The sequence below is a fragment of the Rhinoraja longicauda genome, chromosome 3 (genome assembly GCF_053455715.1).
Source record: "Rhinoraja longicauda isolate Sanriku21f chromosome 3, sRhiLon1.1, whole genome shotgun sequence".
Taxonomy (NCBI): Eukaryota; Metazoa; Chordata; class Chondrichthyes; order Rajiformes; family Arhynchobatidae; genus Rhinoraja; species Rhinoraja longicauda.
The window spans coordinates 61,700,172-61,715,494 of NC_135955.1; positions in this window are offsets into that span (position 1 = coordinate 61,700,172).

A 15,323-nucleotide genomic window follows, 5' to 3' on the forward strand; every position below is an offset into this window, starting at 1 on the left:
ATGAAACAGTTAATTTCCAATTTTGAATGAACATTATCAATACAAGTGAAAGAACCTCATATTATTCAAACCTGAGAACAACACCAGTTGCCAATCTCAAATATTCAATAACACATCTTGATTTCATATTGAAAGTTTTAGTGCATTTTTACATACTACCAACCCAGTAGAGAATGGCATATTTGCCAGTTTTCATTTAAATGTATACCCTTTTAAATGCGATTGTGGAACTTTCTTCCCTAAAATGAAGAGCAAAATACTCTAAATTCTGGGAATCTGAATTAAAACAGAAAATGGTGCACACTTAGAACACTAGAAATTACAGAAAAATAAGAATGTTTACATGGCATCCCTACAAAAACCTCCCACTGCATATTGTTTAGTGGTTGCGATATGAATTATACTTTCCAGGCATCTCTTATCTGTCCAAGTTTCCAAACAAGTACCAAATTGATATTCACCTTCATTAATATCCCTTGATGTTTTATCGAGAAACAAATATGATAGTCTTGTTGAGCTCTGACATTCCACCTTGGTCTATTGCAACTGTTGAATAAAATTCTCTGAGAATATACACTCGTACAATCTATCCAAAAATGTATTTGCAATGCGAAAACCAGCTGAATCAGGTTCTCAGCTTAGCTTCACCAAAACATGAAAATGCCTTTTCCCAATTTTTCTCATGACAGTTGAAAATATAGTACAAATGCCTGCTTAGGAATGGATTTTGGAAATTATACAATATGATTAGAAATAAATTATTTAGGAAGGGATGTGGAAAAAAAAGTTCAGGTGTGGAACGTTCTTGGAAAACAGTAATATTGAGAAGCAGAAGAGAACATTTCCAGAAGTGGCACCCCACTTCTAGAAGAGCAGCACAGTGGCCCATCTGGTAGAGCAGCTGCCTCACGGAGCCAGAGACACTGATCGATCCTGACCTCAGGTGCTGTGTATAGAGTTTGCACTTTCTCCCTGTGACTGCGTAGGATTCTTCCCACATCCCAAAGAAGTGTGGGCTGCTGAGGGAGTGGATACAAAATTGAGATCGTGTAGAACTAGTGTGGACGGGTGATCAAAGGTCGGCGTGGACTCGGTGGGCCAAAGGACCTGTTTCCTTGCTGTATCTTTCAATCACACCTTCAATCAATTCATCAATCAAATCATAAAGCGTGCAAATCCAGGAACTGGAAGATAGATAACATTGGCTATATCTTTGCTTAAAAAGCTAGATATCTCATGTCCGATGAGACCAGTCAGCCTGGCATGAGTGCTAGGAAAGAAAAAAGAGAATCCTTACAAATGAAAAAAGTGGAAAACATGCCAAAATCAAAACTATAAGCAGTCATGATGGATTTGAGAAGGAAATGTCTTGCGTGATTAATCTCATTTGATATGGCAGCACAATGGCGCAGCAGTAGAGTTATTGCCTTATAGCACTAGAGACCCGGGTTTGATCCTGATTCCGGGTGCTGTCTGTATGGAGTTTGTACGTTCTACAATTGACCACATGGATCTTCTATGGGTGATCAGGTTTCCTCCCACACTCCAAAGCCATACAGGTTAGTAGGTTAACTAGTTGCTGTTAAATTGTAAATTACCTCTAGTGTGTAGGATAGTGCTAGTGTATGGGGTGACTGCTGGTCGACGCGGGCACGGTGGGCCAAAGTTTAGCAAATTTGCAGATGACACAAAGCTGGGTGGCAGTGTGAACTGTGAGGAAGTTGCTATGAGGTTGTAGGGTGATTTGGGCAGATTGTGTGAATGGGCAGATGCACGGCAGATGCAGTTTAATGTGGACAAATGTGAGGTTATCCACTTTGGTGGTAAGAATAGGTAGGTAGATTATTATCTGAATGGTGTCAAGTTAGGAAAAGGGGACGTACAATGAGATTTGGGTGTCCTAGTGCATTAGTCACTGAAAGGAAGCATGCAGGTACAGCAGGCAATGAAGAAAGCCAATGGAATGTTGGCCTTCATAACAAGAGGAGTTGAGTATAGGAGCAAAGAGGTCCTTCTGCAGTTGTACAGGGCCCTAGTGAGACCGTACCTGGAGTACTGTGTGCAGTTTTGGTCTCCAAATTTGAGGAAGGATATTCTTGCTATTGAGAGCGTGCAGCGTAGGTTCACTAGGTTAATTCCCGGAATGGCGGGACTGTCGTATGCTGAAAGACTGGAGCGACTAGGCTTGTATAGACTGGAATTTAGGATGAGAGGGTATCTTATTGAAACATATAAGATTATTAAGGGATTGGACATGTTAGAGGCAGGAAACATGTTCCCAATGTTGGGGGAGTCCAGAACAAGGGGCCACAGTTTAAGAATAAGAGGTAGGCCATTTAGAACTAAGATGAGGAAAAACCTTTTCAGTCAGAGAGTTGTAAATCTGTGGAATTTGCTGCCTCAGAAGGCAGTGGAGGCCAATTCTCTGGATGCTTTCAAGAGAGAGCTAGATAGAGCTCTTAAGGATAGTGGGGTCAGGGGGTATGAGGGGAAGGCAGGAACGGGGTACTGATTGTGAATGATCAGCCATGATCACATTGAATGGTAGTGCTGGCTCGAAGGGCCGAATGGCCTATTCCTGCACCTATTGTCTATTGTCTATTGTCTAAGATACTTTGAAGAGATGCGACAGATGCATGGTAATGCAATGCATCCAAATTATCTCATTTTCCACCGTTCTATGTAATTCACAGACTAAATTCAGTTCATGAAGACATAAGAAAAGTAGCAGAATGTATGCATGAAGTTCGCACTGAGCAGTAGTAAAGGCTAGGTATTCAGAGACCCAGAAAATGAAAGGTTTTATGCCTTGAGGTTTATTATATTAAGAATTTAGACTTTGGAATTAAAGTACATTTTCTACTATCAGTGAATGACAGGATAGAAAATATGGTAAATGCCGAGGAGAGAATGAACTATTTGCAATCATAAATTTGCAAGTAGGGTATGAAATTTGACATGCCTTACAAAGCAAAAATTGATGTATCTTAATATCTTATATACCTCTCAAAATAATATTGGAGGTAAAAAAGCCAAAGGAAATGGTAAACCGGCCACAGTGATTCAAATATAATAACAGTACATTTGGATAGCGGTAACAGGATTGGTTCAAGTCTGCATGGATTTATGAAGGGGAAATCCTGCTTGACAAATCTTCTGGAATTTTTTGAGCATGTGACAGGTAAAATGGATGAAGGAGAGCCAGTGGATGTAGTGTATCTAGACTTTCAGAAAGCCTTTGATAAGGTACCACACGGGAGGTTGGTGAGCAAAATTAGAGCACATGGTATTGGGGGTAGGGTATTGACGTGGATAGAGAATTGGTTGGCAGACAGGAAGCAAAGAGTAGGAATAAACGGGTCCTTTTCAGAATGGCAGGCAGTGGAGAGTGGAGTGCCGCAAGGCTCGGTGTTGGGGTTGCAACTATTTACATTATATATTAATGATTTGGATGATGGAATTAGAAGTAACACTAGCAAGTTTGCGGATGACACAAAGCTGGGTGGCAGTGTGAACTGCAAAGAGGATGTTAGGAGGTTGCAGGGTGACTTGGACAGGTTGAGTGAGTGGGCAGATGCATGGCAGATGCAATATAATGTAGATAAATGTGAGGTAATCCACTTTGGCAGCAAAAATAAAGAGGCAGATTATTATCTCAATGGTGTCACATTAGGTAAAGGGGATGTGCAACGAGACCTTGGTGTCCTTGTACACCAGTCACTGAAAGTAAGCATGCAGGTACAACAGGCAGTGATGAAAGCTAATGGCATGTTTGCCTTCATAACGAGAGGATTTGAGTACAGGAGCAAAAAAGTCCTTCTGCAGTTGTATAGGGCCTTGGTGAGACCACATCTGGAGTATTGTGTGCAGTTTTAGTCTCCTAATTTGAGGAAGGACGTCCTTGCTATTGAGGCAGTGCAGCGTAGGTTTACAAGGTTAATCCCTGGGATGGCGGGACTGTCATATGAGGAAAGATTGGAAAGACTGGGCTTGTATTCACTGGAGTTTAGAAGGATGAGAGGGGATCTTATAGAGACGTATAAAATTATAAAAGGACTGGACAAGCTAGATGCAGGAAAAATATTCCCAATGTTGGGGGAGTCCAGAACCAGGGGGCATAGTCCAAGAATAAAGGGGAGGCCATTTAAAACTGAGGTGAGAAGAAACTTTTTCACCCAGAGAGTTTGTGGAATTCTCTGCCACAGAAGGCAGTGGAAGCCAATTCACTGGATGAATTTAAAAGAAAGTTCAATAGAGCTCTAGGGGCTAGTGGAATCAAGGGATATGGGGAGAAGGCAGGCACAGGTTACTGATTGTAGATGATCAACCATGATCACAATGGCGGTGCTGGCTCGAAGGGCCAAATGGCCTCCTCCTGCACCTATTTTCTATGTTTCTATGTTTCTATTAATAGAATAGGATAGGTTTAGAGGGATATGGGCCAAATGCAGGCAGTAGGATTATTGTAGATGTTGGTCACTGTGGGCCTTTTCCATGTTGTATAACACTATGACTCGATGACTCTGAATAGAATTGAGATTAGAGAAGTTAAGCCAATTTCGTATTGGGCTTCTGAGCCTATTCAGTTTTCACTAGTCACAGGTTTAGACTTCCTTAAGACTGACATAGAGTTGATCAACCTGTTGATCTCACTGTTTCTATTATAGTGCACTCTGCCATTGGGTATTTGCTTCTGAGATAGTGGCTGAAGCCTATTGTTGAAACCAAGAAGAGAACATTTTATTCTAAATTTTGTTTTAGGTCATTATTGGTTCTGATGTTGGGGAAGGGGATGGTGTGACTGATTAATTGGCCAGCAGAAACCAGGCAGGTAGATTTGTACACTGTATAATGTGGACATCTTTGAAAGTCAGCAGGAAGTGGTGGCCTTCTTTACAGGCCACGTGTTGGAGAAATAATTAGTACTAAGTTGATTTTTAACACAGGCCTAATTTGAAGAAGCCACCATCATTTGGACCATTCCTGGGCATAACATATTAGTTGCATAAAGACTCAATAAAAGAAAGTGATGTTTTGTGCAGTACCCCTGTTAAACCAGCTAAACCAGCCATCTAACCTGTAATCGTGCTGGTTTGTGACGATGTGTTTTTGGCTGCAGACTGCTGATGGATCAGGGGCATAATAACAGTGCTCAGTGATGAAAGCAGCTTGAGCCTTGTACCTGCAGCCACAGGTGACCTGTCCACTCAGCTTGCCATCCTAATCCCCAAACCTACCAAGAAGTAAAATCAAACCCTTGAAGTCAAAAATGTTTTCTATTTACAAGCATTCACAAGCTATTCACAAACGGCACGTTGGTGTGGTGGTTGAGTTGCTGCCTTACAGCGCCAGTGATCCTGGATCCATCCTGACTACGGTTGTTGTCTGTACTGAACTTGTACATTCTCCGCTTGACCTGGTGAGCTTTCCCCGGGTGCTCCGGTTTCCTCCCACACTCCAAAGATGTATAGGGTTTCAGGTTAATTGGCTTTGGTAAAAATTGTAAATTGCCCCCAAGTGCGCAAGATAGCGCGGGATCGTTGGTTTGCGCGGATTCGGTGGGCCAAAGGGCCTGTTTCCGTACTGTATCTCTAAACTAAACTAAACATTAGCGTTCCTACATTAAAGCAAGCAGCATCTAGTTAAAACTAAAAATAAAAAAAGATTCTATTGTAATGGATGAAGGAGTAGTTTCAAACAGTTGTATTGAAATGAGGCATGTAGGTCAGCATGGTCAAGTTGGGCCAAAGGGCCGGTTTCCACGATGTGGGGCTCTATCTCTATGACTCTATGAGTATTCAATCATTGCCCTCACACTGGGATTGGGGAACACCTGGTCATTTATCACCTTAGCAGTAAATATTCCGAGACAGAAGTAAAACTCAGAACTATACCAATTTACATATCAAAGGATATCACATGACATCACAGTGAGTTCAGGTGAAACTTTAGACAAGATGAAACAGTGATGAATCACAGCACTGGATATCAAAACAACACTACCAACGTTAGTGCAATGAGAGAAATCTGGCCAAGCCAGGTAGTGATGTGCCAGTCACCTGACATTAAAGAACTAGTACAGCGTCCAGTTGCAGGTGCTGCACCACTTTGTAGTCAGATAAGAAAAGCGGCTGTCATTCACTCAAAGTAAAAACATAGCTGAAGTTTGTTCAATTAGGGAAGGCAAGGAAAAGAGGCAGCAATATTGGCAAGGGAATGGAGGAAGGTCACTTATTGGAACAACCGACACACTGTGCAAGGCAATAGATCAGCAACCTGAGATACTGGGGCAAGTGAACACAATCTAGTTGCCCAAACTAATAAGATGGTGTTGGAGTTTAATTAATCATTACATTACCATTTAATCATTCAGTTAGTAATTGATAGTCAAGACAAAAGTGTCATAGAGTCATAAGGCATGGAACAGGCCTTTCAGCCCATCTATTCAGTGTCAGCCATCAAACAGCATTCCTATCGTTCCCGCACTCCCAGTAATATTCCGTAGGTTCTACCACTCATCTATGTACCTGGGGAAATTTCCTGTGGTCAATAAACCTATCAATCAGCACACCTTTCAAATGTGGAAGGAAACCAGAAACCCAGTGGAAACCCACATTAGTACAAGTGTAAATACCACTCAGATAGCACCGAAGGTCAGGATTGAACTTAGATCTTTAGATCTGTGAAACCTCAGTCCCACCAGCTGCACCACTGTACCATCCACCTTAAAATTACTGGTATAATCAATCAAGCAGAACAGATAATAATAATAATAATAATAATAATAATAATAATAATAATAATAATAATAATAATAATAATAATAATAATAATAATAATAATAATAATAATAATAATAATAATAATAATAATAATAATAATAATAATAATAATAATAATAATAATAATAATAATAATAATAATAATTTCCTTTATTCGTCCACACCGGGGAAATTTGCAGTGTTACAGCAGCAAAGTGGCTAGCAAGAGGGCAAGAGATCATTCATAATAAATAAAAGATACATAAATTGTCATCAGTTTCCGTGTGTTCTTAGCTGTTATTGTTGACTGGTCTGCTGGGAGCAGTGCTGGTTGTCCAGTCTCACAGCAGCAGGAAGGAAGGACTTCCTATATCTCTCCTTCACACACGGGGTGAAGGAGTCAAATTGGGATTATTGTTACATGTCATGGGATACAAATGTATAGGATAGTTTGAAATAGCAGTTGGACCATCGAAGGTGCTAACGGTCCTGTTATCAAAAAATTTATGTATTTAAAAAGTTGGCCAAAATGTTTACGAGACAGTCACAAGGGACTGCAAATGCTGGAATCTGGAGCAACACACAATCTGCTGGAAGCATGCAATGGGCTGAGCAGGCTAAAAGATGCAGATGAGAAATAGGAGCTACAAATGTGCTTTCTGTTGATGTGCACTGCAGCCCTGAAACTGTAAATGGATTTTGGGTTAAGACGAGCCTTGATTATAGAAATGGATTCTTGGGCTTTCAAGGCAGCAAGTTCGTAGAGAACAGTGTGCCACCACACAGCTTGGAAGTTGCTTACATGTGTCAGCCAATGGAAATGAATTCCAAGGACCTCTCAAACAATCTAATTTGAGGATTACATCATGGCATGAAGAATTAAGCTTTGATTTTAGTTTTGATCACCCCGAAACTCCATTGAAGAACGTAAAAGATTTACATAACTGAGCTTGGCTTCTGCCCCACCAATGCAATCCAAAGAGAATTCTAATTCCATTCAAATATTACTTTGTCATTATATCAATCTGCACCATGGCAACTCTTAATCATTGTTCCCTGTTTAGCAAATGGTCAGTTTCAAGCTAAATGGTCAGTGTTAGCTGTGTGATCTTAATTACTCAACAGTTTGGATTTGTTCAATTCATTCGGGTTAAATTAGAATGAATATAAACATCAAATTCTTCTTTGACAATGGTAGTATAGTCTTTGGAGAGAGACTTTAGTCTTTAGAGATACAGTGCGGAAACAGGCCCTTTGGCCCACCGAGTCCATGCCGACCAGCGTTCACCCCATTCACTTGTCCCGAGGGACAATTTACATTTTTTTTAAAAACTGATGCCAATTAATCTACAAACCTGTATGTCTTTGGAGTGTGGGAGATAACCAGAGCACCCGGAGAAAAATCACGCGGTCATAGGAAGAACATAAAAACTCTGTACAGACAGTACCCATAGTCAGGATCGAACCCGGGTCTCTGGTACCACAAGACAGCAACTGTACCATAGTGCCACTGTGCCGCAGTATGAGGACGTTCAGATTTGTACACTTACTCTGCCAATGGATTTGGAAGATTTTGTGCAAGTGTCTTACTCGAGCTTTGAACAATCTGCTATAAATAGTCCATGTCTATACAGGAGAACAAAGATAATTTCTGCCAATGGACAACATGTGTCAGATTTGAGGACCTGATCTCTTTTCATCAAAAGTTCAAAGGATGTGCCAGCGCAATGGAGAATGCGGTGAATTTAATCCGCTGAGAGATTGCTCCCACAATATAGAAAGTAATCCATGTTTTCCAGTGTCTTATAGAGGCGCTTTATTGTTGATTGTCAGTATTATGCATTTGGGCAGTTGATAGAAGAAACTTTTCTTATTTCTAATGTAAATCCCATTCTCTTAATAAACAAATCAACAATGACTTGGAGCTCAGCCTTTATGTGTGCACACAGGTAAGTTTATTCAATGCAGTGAGGTGGAGTGTGTAACTTTGATTCTGGATTGGAGTAACCCTTGCTTTCCCTCCCTCTCTGAACCTCCCCCACCCTAATTCTCCGACTGGTTTTACTGTCTTTCTGATTAATTCGAATGATACAATGCCTTCTTGTCACCTTCCCCTCAGCCGACAATGAACCATTCTACATTTCCTTAGCATTGTCTGCTTTGATCTGTTGTTTTCACACCTTACCCCTCTATATCTCTAGACTCCCTCTCCCCTGATTCACAGTCTCAAGAAGGCTCGACTCAAAACATCACCCATTCCTTTTCTCCAGATGTGCTGCCTGTCCTGCTGAGTTACTCCAACATTTTGTGTCCATCTTCAGTGTAAATTGGGCATCTGCAGTTCCTTCCAACACAATGAAAGTTGAACAGTTTCCCACTAGGAAATGTGTCGAAGATAATGCATATAATTCTGGCAATGATTGAGGAGTGGGTTCAACCAATGTTATAACTTTGCTTTACTTAATCTGCATTTGGTTTGGGCCAGTCTCGAACATATTTGTGGGAATCACTTTTTTTTTCATTATGTAGAAGATGTAAGAAGGAATTCGAAAAAGGATTCTCCAGTATCCACCTGTTAACAGAGTTGAAAGCTTCCATAAGGTCAGGAAAAATCATTCACAGTGATGCTGCTTGCTGCAATTTTCCTTTGTCTCCGTGAATAAATCTAAATCTAGGTAAAACTGCTTCCAAATCAATAGTCTTAATCATTGCACTTTGACTGGTTGACCTTGTTCCACAAATATTGATTTGATCCTGCAATGATCAACATCAGCCTCTGGCAACCAATACAATTAATTACCCACTGATCCCCAACACAGACCCTATCTGCAATCCCTCATCCTACAGTTCTGGCCCCATTCAGCCACCTGCACAAAATTACCAACCACCCTCCACAAGACTTCCATTCCGTTAATATTTACTTGCACATAATGCCTTTATCCCCAAGCATCATCCAATGTTACAGTTTTCATAAATGATAGGAGCAGAATTATGTCATTCGGCCCATCAAGCCTACTCCACCATTCAATCATGGCTGATCTATCTCTCCTAACCCCATTCTCCTGCCTTCTCCCCATAACCCCTGACACCTGTACAAATCAAGAATCTATCTATTTCTGCCATAAAAATATCCATTGATGGCCTCAACAGCCTTCTGTGGCAATGCATTTCACAGTTTCACCACCCTCTGACTAAAGAAATTGCTCCTCATCTCCTTCCTGAAGGGACATCCTTTTATTCTGAGGCTATGACCTCTTGTCCTAGATTCTCCCACCAGTGGAAACATCCCATCCACATCCACTCTATCCAAGCCTTTCACTTTTAGTCCAACAGAAAAAATATCTGTTGGCCGATCACTCAAATCAACTCCTTGGCATGTCTTTACAGGCCTTCGCCAATTCTCGATAAATGGTTTCAAAGTTTAATTTCTGTGTAGGGTCAAAAAGTTTTCAACAAGACTCAGACAGACTTCTGAATCAAGTTAGCCAATTACAGTCCACGGTCACCACTTTAACTTGCATGAGATCCAATACCACATTTCAATAGTGCCTTAGGTGAACATGTACTGGCAAGCAAAACAATCATCTCACTTACTTGCAAACCTGTTTTTTGGCACAATTTCTTCATCATCACATTGACAAGTTGCTAAAGAGTGTTAAAGGGTTTAAAAAGTGCAAAAATACCTTGATTTTGAAAAAGCAATTCAATTCATTTTTCTTATTTTTATTCCCTCCTGCTCAATCCACCTTATTTTTTATTTCAGAATTCTACAAAGATCTTGATTTTGAAAAAGCAATTCAGTTCATTTTTCTTATTTTTATTCCCTCCTGCTCAGGAGGGAATAAAAATAAGAGAAATGAATTGAATTGCTTTTTCAAAATCAAGGTCTGTAGAATTTTGAAATAAAAAATAAGGTGGATTGACAGGTGACCATAGGTTAAGCCTCCACAGCAGAAAGGGGGAATTACAGGGAAAGGGATGCTTGGGGTGGGAAGGTGGGTTGATTGGCTGTGATTTTGCAATGATAGACCTATTCCCTCAATAATTAGGGGCGGCATGGTGGTGCAGCGGTAGTTGCTGCCTTACAGCACTTGCAGCACCGGAGACCCGGGTTTGATCCCAACTATGGGTGCTGTATGTATGGAGTTTGTACGTTCGCCCCGTGACCTCCGAGATCTTCGGTTTCCCCCCACACTCCAAAGACGTACAGGTATGTAGGTTAAATGGCCAGGTAAATATATAAATTGGCCCTAGAGTGTGTAGGACAGTGTTAATATGTGGGGATCGCTGGTTGGCGCGGACCCGGTGGGCAGACCGGGTCCACGCCAATCAGCGATCCCCACATATTAACACTGTCCTACACACTCTAGGGCCAATTTATATACAGGCCTTTTCCCGCGCTGTATTACTAAAACTAAACTAAAACTAAACTAATTCACGTTGAGATGGCAGTCGATGACAATAAATTACTTAATATTAGTACCCATGAAGAAGGCAAGTAAGACATGGAAGAACATCAAATTGTGGATATCAACATTGAAAAGATTATCAATGATTATGATAAGGCATCATCCAGAATTACAACATGGAAAAATGTGAGATTATTCATTTGGTAGAATGAGAACATAGACTAAATATTTTTTCAACTAGTAAATGACATTGGAAATTATCTGAATGACCTTAGATGCATAACACATGAAGTTAAAAGAGAGTGTGAAAATGAATGAGATATTGACTAGTACTAGTGTCAGGGGTTATGGGGAGAAGGCAGGAGAATGAGGTTAGGAGGCAGAGATAGATCAGCCATGATTGAATGGCGGAGTAGATGTGATGGGTCGAATGGCCTAATTCTGCTCCTTATGACCATATGACCTAATGACCATTATTGCAAGGTTTAGAGTACAAGAATAAGCAATTGTGTAGAGTTTTGTTAAGAACTCTGCTTTTTTGCCATTCTCATGAATAAAGAATGTACTTACTTCTTTGGTAGTGCATTTGACTTCTAGGATGGGAGGAAACATAAAGGAAGAGGGTTATCCTAAAGCAGGACAATCAAGGCTTTGGGAGATCAGGCAAGAAAGCCAACATTGTGGAAGATGAATCATCATGACACGAGGATGATAAATTTTGAGATGACATCCATGTAAAGTGATTAGTATCCAGAGGCATTGTCTATTGATCTGAGTCTGAATGCCATCATGGTAGCTAGGGAAATTAATTCAAGTACTTCAAATCAATTTGGCACAATAAAAATATATGCAATAGTGTCCATGAAGCCATTGATTGGTTGTAATAAACATATCTGGGGTACTATTGTCCTTCAAATCTGCCATTCTTTTTCAGTCTAGACTACATGTGACTCATGACCTGCTTAATATTGATCGATTTTTAAATTGAAAGATACAGTATGGAAACAGCCACTTTGGCTCACCGTGTCCACGCCGACCATTCATGTTATCCCACTTTCGCACCCATTCCCAACACAATAGGGATAATTTACAGATACCAATTAACCTTCAAACCTACACATCTTTGAGATATGGGAGAAAATAGGAGCACCTGGAGGAAAGCCATGTGGTAACAGGGAAAATGTACTAATTCTACACAGACAGCACCTAAGATCAGGATTGAATCCAGGTCTCTGATGCTGTGAGGCAGCAGCTCGACCAGCTGCACCACTTAATTGCTCTTAGAATCGCCTTGCAAACAATTCAATTAGCACCCAATTAGCGATGGGTAATAACTGATGTCATGTCCCGTGACCAAAGAGAAACTGCCACTATTTCTTACTTTCTTATATTTCTGGCATTAGAGCTGGATCCAGCAGCGAGGGTAGATAAGGCCTGCTCTCTGTTCTAAGCCCCAGATCGTTCCAGTTAATGGACATGCCATTTCCCATCAAGGCTGAGACCTGCCTGCTGCAGCTGCATTCAAAGCAGAGCCATGGACAAGCCGCTATTTGTTGAAGGCTGTTCTACCTGTGCACTTAGATGATTCTGGTAATCATAGAAATGATAATCATAGAGAGTAAGTCAATTAAACTTAAATTAAAAAAATAATAACTTACCTCAAATATTAGAAGTCAATCAAAATTATAATGATGAAGAAAAAAATACTTGCATTTACCTTTTTAATCAAGCTTGATGATACTATTCAAGTAAGTGGCATAATTGGTTTTAAAGCTGAGGGGCCAGATGCAAAGTATGTTTGTCCCCTCAGCTTGACTTTTGTTTTACTTCTTGCCATCTGACTTCCAGCCCACATCTGACATATGTGTTTAAATATGGAATTCAGAGTCAAGATGACCCATGTAGCCCTCATCACTGGTGGCTCCTGATGGAACCCTAATGAACGCTAATGATGGTCAGTGGTAAAAAATACTTATCGTTCTTGATCAATCACAATCTTATTCATCTTCCTTCCCTTGAATTAATTATTATAAAAAAATAATTTAACCTAGTTCTTCTCTCTACATATTCCGTAGTTATGAACTATTTTTGTAGTCCCGCTCTATCAATATGCTTGAATCATTTGCTTCCTTTAAGCTGCTAATGTCCAAGAGAGATAATCATTAAACAGTGGTAGAGTTCCTGTCTCCATTACAGGTAAAATGATAATTTTTATAATGTTATTTTGTATAATGAGGTCAGGCTCATTAGAGTGATAAAGCAGGTTGACTGGTAGTTCCTTCACTGTTACTGCGATTGTCAGTTAATTCGATGACAAACTTACTTTCTTCTATATCCATGCCAATATCAAAATTATATTTTGCTAATCTTTTTTACACAGTAGTTCTTTTTAACAGGACAAGTAAAACAACTTATTGATTGATGGGTGGTTTTGTAATATGTAATATGTAATATGTACTGAGTACCTTGTGTTCCTGTCAAAATTAATTCCAGTTTATGTGCGTAAAGGACACTTTGTACAAAGATATTGAGATAATAACATGATTTTCCTTAGTATTATTTTGCTTATTGGTTAATGAGGATTTATGACTTTGGCACACTTGACAACTAGACATTTTCTAGGCTCCATGAACCTTAGGGGATCCTTCAGGGGATCCAAGGGACATCGGCCGTCATGTGTCTAACTAACTAGGTGGCTGTTGAATATTGTTAGTTTAAACATAGTGTTAAATCGAAAGTGCTGGTAATACTTGGCACTGGAAGCATGTGTGGAAATATAAACTGCTTTAATGCTCAAGGTCACTGGTCATTGTTCATTGGCCTGAAACATTAATTTTCTTTCTCTTTCCACAGACGCTGCCTGACTTTAATTTAGTTTAGAGATACAGCGCAGAAACAAGTCCTTCGGCCCTCCGAGTCCGCCACGACCAGCAATCCTCACATACTAACACTATGCTACACACAGTGGGGACAATTTACAATTCTACCAAGCCAATTGGCCTACAAACCTGCACATCTTTGGAGTGTGGGAGAAAAAGGAGCTCCCGGAAAAACCCCACACAAACTCCATACAGACGACACCCGAAGTCAGGATTGAACACAGGTTTATTATTTGTTGATGAATTGCTGCTATTTATGATGATTAATTGGTCTCTCAGGAAAGTGAGCTTCGTTAATATCTTTCTTTGGGGGATTGATTCAATTTTTCCAAAGAGCCAACCTTTGGGAATCAATACTTGCAATTGAATTCTTGGGGGTGTCTTGGAGGATGGTTGCCCCAAGGGAGTGACTTAATATAGGCAAGATCCCTGGAACTGTGTCAGTGGCATGATGCCGCACATCTCTAGAGACTTGGGTTTGATCCTGACCTTGGGTGCTGATTGTGTGGAGTTTGCATGTTATTCCCACGAGTCCTTGGATTTTCCCCAGTTACACAAAATGCCTCCCACATCCTACAAATGTGGTGGTGGTTTGTAGGTTAATAGATGATTGTATATTGGCCCAAGTGTAGAAGAGTGGCATGAGAGGCAGCAAGGAGTTGGCATTTATGTGAGGGAGACCCGGTTACTGGAAAATTAAAGGTACAATTGGGATAGGCGCAATTATGCTTCGAGTTGGCATAGACTAGAGTATCAAATGGCCACAATCTCTTTGATAAGAAACACTGAACAAGAATAATATTCTACCTCCTCAATTGCTATTGTTAGTGATGAAGTGGCCAGACTGATGTTGGGCAGCAAGGAGGGAATGGGTAGTGGACGAGGGGCCAGTCTTTGCAGACTGGAGTCAGGCTGTAAATAGGTTGGAAGTGGTGATTGGGGAGGAGTGTGTGGGGAAGGGTCCAGTCTTTGCAGACTGGAGTCAGGCTGTAAGTTGGTGTGATGTGGTGATTGGGGAGGAGTGGGTGGGGGAGGGAGGGAGGGGGTTATGTTTCTGTCTTTCGAACCTGCAGTCAAACTCGTTCAGGTCGTTGGTCAGCTGACGATTGTCCAAGGAACGGAGCGGTTTTCCTCTTGTAGCTGGTGATTTCTTGCAAGCCTTTCCACACTGAAGAGTCATTAGCTGAGAATTAGCTTCAAGAATTAGCTTCAAGTTCAATGAATATTTATATGCATTGAATATTAATTCAGCTGCACTGTCATTTTATTTTACC